Below are 7242 nucleotides of genomic sequence, written 5' to 3'. Positions count from 1 at the left end.
GCCAGGAACCATCACTCATCCCCACCCCTACTCATCTATGGACTTCAGGTTGGTTTCCTGGGACTTTAAGATAAACTTGCACCCCTACAAACCACATCTGGAGACAGGTTGAAGCCAGTGGCAGCACCAGACATCAGGCCAACTGTGGCTGCAGGCTCTAATGGCTGGGACCTATAGCTCATTCTCGCCCCTACTTATCTCTGAACTTCATGCCCTAACACCCAGGATCTGTCACTCATCCCCACCCCTAATTGTCTAAGGACTTCAGGCCCTAACAGCCGGGACCAGTCACTCATTCCCACCCTTACTTGTCTCCTGACTTGAGGCTGGTTTCTTGGGACTTTAAGATGAACTTGCACCCCTCCCACCACATCTGGAGACTGGTTCAAGCCAGCAAATGTGCCAGTCACTAGGCTTCCTGTGACTGCAGGCTCTAATGTCCAGGACCCATCACTCATCTCCACCCCTACTCATCTCTGGAAATCAGGTTGGTTTATTGGGACTGTAAGATGAACTTGCACTCCTCCCCATCCCATCTGGGGACCAGTGTTAAAGCCAGTGGCATTGTTGGACACCAGGCCACCTGTGGCTGGAGGTCTTAACTCAGGGACCAGTCGCTCATCCCCACTCCTACCGGTCTCTGAAGTTCAGGTTGATTTCTTTGGACATTAAGATGAACTTGCACCCTACCCCACCCCACCCAGAGACATGTTCAAGCCAGCAGCAGAGCCGGACACCAGACTGCCAGTGGCTATAGGTTCTTATGGTCAGGACCAGTTGCTCATACCCATTCCTACTCATCTCTTGACTTTAGGTCCTAACAGCAGAGACCAGTTGCTCATTCCCACTGCTACTCATCTATGGATTTCAAGTTAGTTTCTTGGAACTTTAAGACAAACTAGCACCCTTCTCTATCTTATCTGGAGACTGGTTCAAGCCAGTGGCAGGGGGGGAGGACACCAGTCCGTCTGTGACTTTAGGCTCTAATGGCCAGGACCCATCGCTCATCCCCATGCCTACTTGTCTGTGGACTTAAGGTTGGTTTCTTGGTATTTTAAGACAAACTTGTACCCCTTGTAACCCCATCTCAGACTGGTTCAAGCCAGCAGCAGTGCCAGACACTGGGCTGCATGTGGCTGCAGGTCTTAACGGCTGGGACCTGTAGTTGATTCCCACCCCTACTGGTCTCTGGATTTCAGGTTGGATTCTTCGGAGGTTAAGAAGAAATTGCACCCCTCCCACTCCCATCTGGAGAAGGGTTGAAGCCAGTGGGATTGTCTGAAACCAAGCTGCCTCTGGTTGCTGGCCCTAACTGCCAGAACTCATATTTCATCCCCACCCCTACTCATCCCTGGAATTCAGACCCTAACGGCCGAGACGCGTCACTCATTTTACCGCTACTCTCCTCTGGACTTCATGTTGGTTTCTTGAGACTTTAAAACTAACTTGCACTCCTCCACACCCCATCTGCAGACTGGTTAATGCCAGCAGCAGTGCTGGTCAACAGGGTGCCTGTGGTTGGAGGTCCTAACAGCCAGGATCCCTAGCTTATCCTCACCTCTACTAGTCTCTGGATTTCAGGTTGGTTTCCTGGGACTTTAAGATGAACTTGCACCCCTTGACACCCCATCTGGAGACAGGGTCAAGTCAGCAGCATTGCCGGACACCAGGCCACCTGTGGCTGTAGGCCCTATCAGCCAGGACCCATCCCACATCCCCACCAAAACTCATCGATTGACTTCAGGTCATAACGGCAGGGACATTGCTCATCCCCCCTACAACTTGTCTCTGCACTTCAGATTGGGTTTTCAGGTCTTTAAGAGGAATTGGCACCCCTCCCCACCCCATCTGGAGACTGGTTCAAGCCAACAGCAGTGCCGGACACCAGGCCACCTGTGGCTGTAGGCCCTATCTGCCAGGACCCATCCCTCATCCCCACCAAAACTCATCGATTGACTTCAGGTCATAACGGCAGGAACATTGCTCATCCCCACTACAACTTGTCTCTGCACTTCAGATTGGGTTTTCAGGTCTTTATGAGGAATTGGCACCCCTCCCCACCCCATCTGGAGACTGGTTCAAGCCAACAGCAGTGCCGGACACAAGACCGCTTGTGGCTGCAAGTCCTAATGGTGAGGACCCGTCGTTCATCCCCAAAACTACTCATCTCTGGACTTCAGTTTGATTTCTTGGAACTTTAAGATGAACTTGCACCCCTATGCACCCCATCTGGAGACAGGTTCAAGCCAGCGGCAGTGCTGGACACCAGGCTGCCTGTGGCTACAGGCCCTAATGGCTGGGACCAGTACATCATGCTCACTACTACTTGTCTCTGGACTTCATGCTCTAGTGGCCAGGACCTGTCGCTCATCCGCACTCCTTCTTGTCTCTGCCCTTCAGGCCTAATGGCTGGGACCAGTTACTCATCCTCACCGTTACTCATGCCTGACTTGAGATTGCTTCCTTGGGACTTTAAGACAAAGTTGTACCCCTCCACACCTCATTTGGAGACCAGTTAAAGCCAGCGGTATTGCCGGACACCAGGCTGCCTGTGACTGCTGGCTGTAACAACCAAGATGTGTCACTCCTCCCCACCCCTACTCATCTATGGACTTCAGGTCCTAACTGCTGGGATCCATCGCTAATCCATACCCCTACGCGTTCTGGACTTCAAGTCCTAACAGCCAGAGTCTGTCACTAATCCCCACCTCTACTCGTATCTGGACTTCAGGTTGGTTTCTTGGGACTTTAAGATGAACTTGCACTGCAACCCACTCAATCTCGAGACTGGTTCAAACCAATGGCAGTGCTGGACACCAGGCTGCCTGTAGCTGCAGGCCCAAACTACCAGGACCTGTAGCTCATCCACACTCATACTTGTATCTGGACAAAAGGTTGGTTTCTTGGGACTTTAAGATGAATGTGCACCACTCGCCACCCCATCTGGAGACCAGCACAAGCCAGCAGCATGCCTGACACCTGGCCATCTGTGGCTGTATGCCCTAAGAGTTGTAACCCATCACTAATCCATACCCCTACTCGTCTCTGGAATTCAGGCCCTAATGACCAGGACCCATCACTCATCCTCGCTGCTCCTCATCTCAGGACTTCAGGCCTTAATGGCTGGGACCCATCTTTAATACCCACTCCTAGTTGCCTCTGGATTCAGGCCCTAAAGGCCTGGACCTGTCTCTCATCCCCAACCCTACTTGTCTCTGGACTTTAGGTTGGTTTCTTGGGATGTTAAGACAAACATGAACTCCTTCCAACTCCATCTGGAGACTGGATCAATCCAGCAGCAGTTACGGACACCAGGCCACCTGTGGCTGATGACCATGACCCGTCACTCATCCTCTCTTCTACTTGTCTCAGGACTTCAGGCCCTAACAGCAGGGAACCATTGCTCAGTCCCACCCCTACTTGTCTCTGGGATTCAGGTTCCTTTCTTGGGATTTTAGAATGAACTTGCACTCATCCCCACCCCATCAAGAGAACAGTTTAAGCCAGCAGTAGTGCTGGACACCAGGATGCCTGTGGCTGCCATCCAAAATGGCCGAGACCCAGAGCTCATCTGTACACCAACTTGTCTCTGGACTTCAGGCCCTAATGGACAGGACCCATTGCTCTTCCCCACAGCTACTCATCTATGGACTTTAGGTTGGTTTCTTTGTACATTAAGTCAACATTGCAACCCTCCCCACCCCATCTGGAGACTGGTTCAAGCTAGCAGCAGTGTGGGTCACCAGGCTGCCTATGGTTTCTGACCGTAATGGCCAGGACCCGTCACTCACCCACACCTCTATTCATCTCTTGTCTTCAGGTTCAATTCTTGGGATTTTAAGATGAACTGACACCCATCCCCACCCCATCTGGAGAACAGTTTAAGGTAGCAGCAGTGTCAGACACCATGCTGCCTGTGACTGCAGGCCATAATGTCCATGACCCCTCACTTATCCCAAGAGCTACTCATCTATGCACATCAAGTTTATTTCTTGGGACCTTAAGATGAACTGGCACCCTTCTCCATCCCATCTGGAGACCGGTTCAAGCCAGCGTCAGTGACAGACATCAGGCTCCCTGTGGCTGCAGGCCCTAATGGCAGGGACACATAGCTCATCCAAACCGCTACTCCTCTCTGGACTTCAGCCCCTAACGGCCAGGACCCATCACTCATCTCTACCCCTAATAGTCTCTGGACTACAGATTGGTTTCTTGGGACTTTCAGACAAACTTGGAGTTCTCCCCACCTTTTCTTGAGACCGGTTCAGGCCAGCAGCAGTGCCAAACACCAGGCCACCTGTGGCTGCAAACCCAAATGGCCAGGACCTGTCGCTGATCCCCACCTCTACTAGTATCTGGACTTCAGGTGCGTTTCTTGGGACTTTAAAATGAATTTTCACCCCTCCTCACCTGATTTGGAGACCAGGCCAAGCCAGGAGCAGTGCTGGACACCAGGGTGCCTATAGCTACAAGCCCTAACGGCCAGGACCCGTAGCTCATCCCCATCCCTACTCATCTCTGGACTTCAGATTGGTTTCTTGGGACTTTGAGTCAAACTCACACCCCTCCCCACCCCATCTAGAGACGAGTTCAAGCTAGCAGCAGTGCCAGACACCTGTTCACCTGTGGCTGCAGGCCCTAATGGCCCAGACACATCACTAATCCCCACCCCTACACGTCTCTGGACTTCAGGCATTAATGGCCAGAACCCATCACTCATCACTGCTAATCTTCTCAGGATTTAAGGCCCTAACAGCAGGGACACTTCTCTCATCCTCACCCCAACTCATCTCTGGACTTCAGGCACTAATGGCCGAGACCCATCACTCATCCTCGCCACTACTTTTCTCAGGATTTATGGCATTAACGGCCAGAACTCTTCTCTCATCCCCACCCCTGCTCATCTCTGGATTTTAGGTTGATTTTGTGGGACTTTAACATGAACTTACACACCTCCCCACTCCATATGCAGACCGATTCAAGCCAGCAGCAGACCCAGTTACCATGGTACCTTTGGCTGCAGGCCCTAATGGCCGGGACCCATAGCTGATCTCCACCACTACTCATCTCTGGACTTCAGTTGGTTTCTTGGGACTTTAAGACGAAGTTACACCCTTCCCTAACCATTTGGAAACTGGTTCAAGCCAGCGACAGTGCTGGACACAAAGCTGCCTGTGGGTGCAGTCCCTAATGGCCAGGAACCGTAACTCATCACCACCCCTACTTGTCTCTGGACTTCAGGACCTAATGGGAGGGACCTATCGCTCATTCCCACACCTTTAAATCTCTGGACTTCAGTTTGGTTTCTTGAGATTTTAAGATGAACTGGCACTCCTCATCAACCCATCTGGAGACTGGTTCAAGCCAGTGACAGTCCCAGTCACAAGGGTGTTTGTAGCTGCAGGCCCTAATGCCTGGGACCCGTAGTTCATCCACACACCTACTCATCTCTGGACTTCAGGTGGTTTCTTGGGACCTTAAGATAAACTTGCATTCCTACACTCCCCATCTGGAGACATGTTCAAGTCAGTAGCAGTGCCAGACAACAGGCAGCCTATGTCTGCAGGCCCTAATGGCAGAGACAAGTAGTTCATGCTCAACCCTATATGTCTCTAAACAACAGGCCCTAAATCTTGGGACCCATCGCTCATCTCACCGCTACACATTTTTTAAATTTCAGGTTGTATTCTTGGAACTTTAAGACAAACTTGGACCCCTCACCTCCCTATCCTGAGACTGGTTCAAGCCAGCTGAAGAACCGGACACAAGGCTGCCTGAGGTTTCAGATCCTAACAGCCCAGACCCTTAAGTGTTCCCCACACCTAATCAGCTCTAGACTTCAGACCTTAACAGCCAAGACACGTCACTCATCCCCACCACTACTTATCTCTGGACTTCAGGTTGGTTTTGTGGGATTTTAAGATGAACTTTCACCCCTCCCCACTCCATCTGAAGACAGGTTCAAGCCATAGGCAATTCTGAACACAAGTCTGCCTCTGTCTGCAGTACTTAACGGCCAGGACCCTTAACTAATCCCCATCCCTACTCATCTCTCGACTTCAGGTTAGTTTCTTGGGACTTTAAGGTTAACTTGCACCCCTTCCCACCCCATCTAAAGACTGGTTCAAGCCAGAAGCAGTGCCGGACACCATGATGCATATGGATGCAGGCCCTAACGGCCAGGACCCAAAGCTCACCCCAACCCCTAGTCCAATCTGGAATTTAGGCCCTAATGGCCGACACTGATCCCTCATCCACACCTATACTCATCTCTGGACTTCAGGTTGGTTTCTTGGGACTTTAAGAAAAATTGGCATACCTATGCTCCCCATGTGGAGACAGGTTCAAGTCATCGCAGTGTCAGACACCAGGCTGCCTATGGCTGCAGGATCTAATGGCTGGGACTCATAGCTCATGCTCACCCATATGTGTCTCTGGACTTCAGACCCTAATGGCCAGGAACTATCGCTCTGCTCATCACCATCTGAACTCATCTATGGACTTCAGGCCCTAATGTCAGGAACCCATCACTCATCCCCTCTGCTATTGTTCTCTGGATTTCAGGTTGTTTTGTGGGGACTTTAAGACAAACTTGCACCCCTCCCCACCCCATCTGGAGATGGGTTCATGCCAGAAGCAGTGACAGACTTCAGGTCTCCTGTGGCTGCAGGCCACAACAACTACGAGCTGTTGCTCATCCTCACCCCTACTTGTCTCTGGACTTCAGGCCTGAACAGCAGGGACCTGTGGCTCATTTCCACCTCAACTCATCTCTGCACTTCAGGTTGGGTTTTTAGGAATTTTAGACGAACTAGCAGCTCTGCCTGCCCTATCTAGAGACTGGTTGAAGCCAGCAGCAGTGCCGGACACAAGGCTGCCTTCGGTGCAGGACCTGTTGGCCGAGATCCGTTGCTCATCACCTCTATTCATCTCTAGATTTCAGGTTAAATTCTTAGTACTTTTGAACAAACTTGCACCTTTCCCCATCCCATCTGGGGATCAGATCAAGCCAGCAGCAGTGCCGGACACCAGGCTACCGGTTGCTATAGGACCTAACAGCTGGGACCAGTCACTTATCCCCACCTTTTCTCAACTCTGGACTTCAGTTTGGTTTATTGTGACTTTAAGATGAAACTACACCCTTCCCCTCACTATCAGGATACCAGTTCCTGCTAGTAACAGAACTGGACACCAGGCTGCATGTGGCCGCAGGCACTACCAGCCAGGACCGTTGCTCCTCTC

This window comes from Tupaia chinensis, unplaced genomic scaffold (assembly GCF_000334495.1).
Source record: "Tupaia chinensis unplaced genomic scaffold, TupChi_1.0 Scaffold142780_1, whole genome shotgun sequence".
Classification (NCBI taxonomy): domain Eukaryota; kingdom Metazoa; phylum Chordata; class Mammalia; order Scandentia; family Tupaiidae; genus Tupaia; species Tupaia belangeri.
This window is presented reverse-complemented; position numbering follows the sequence as displayed.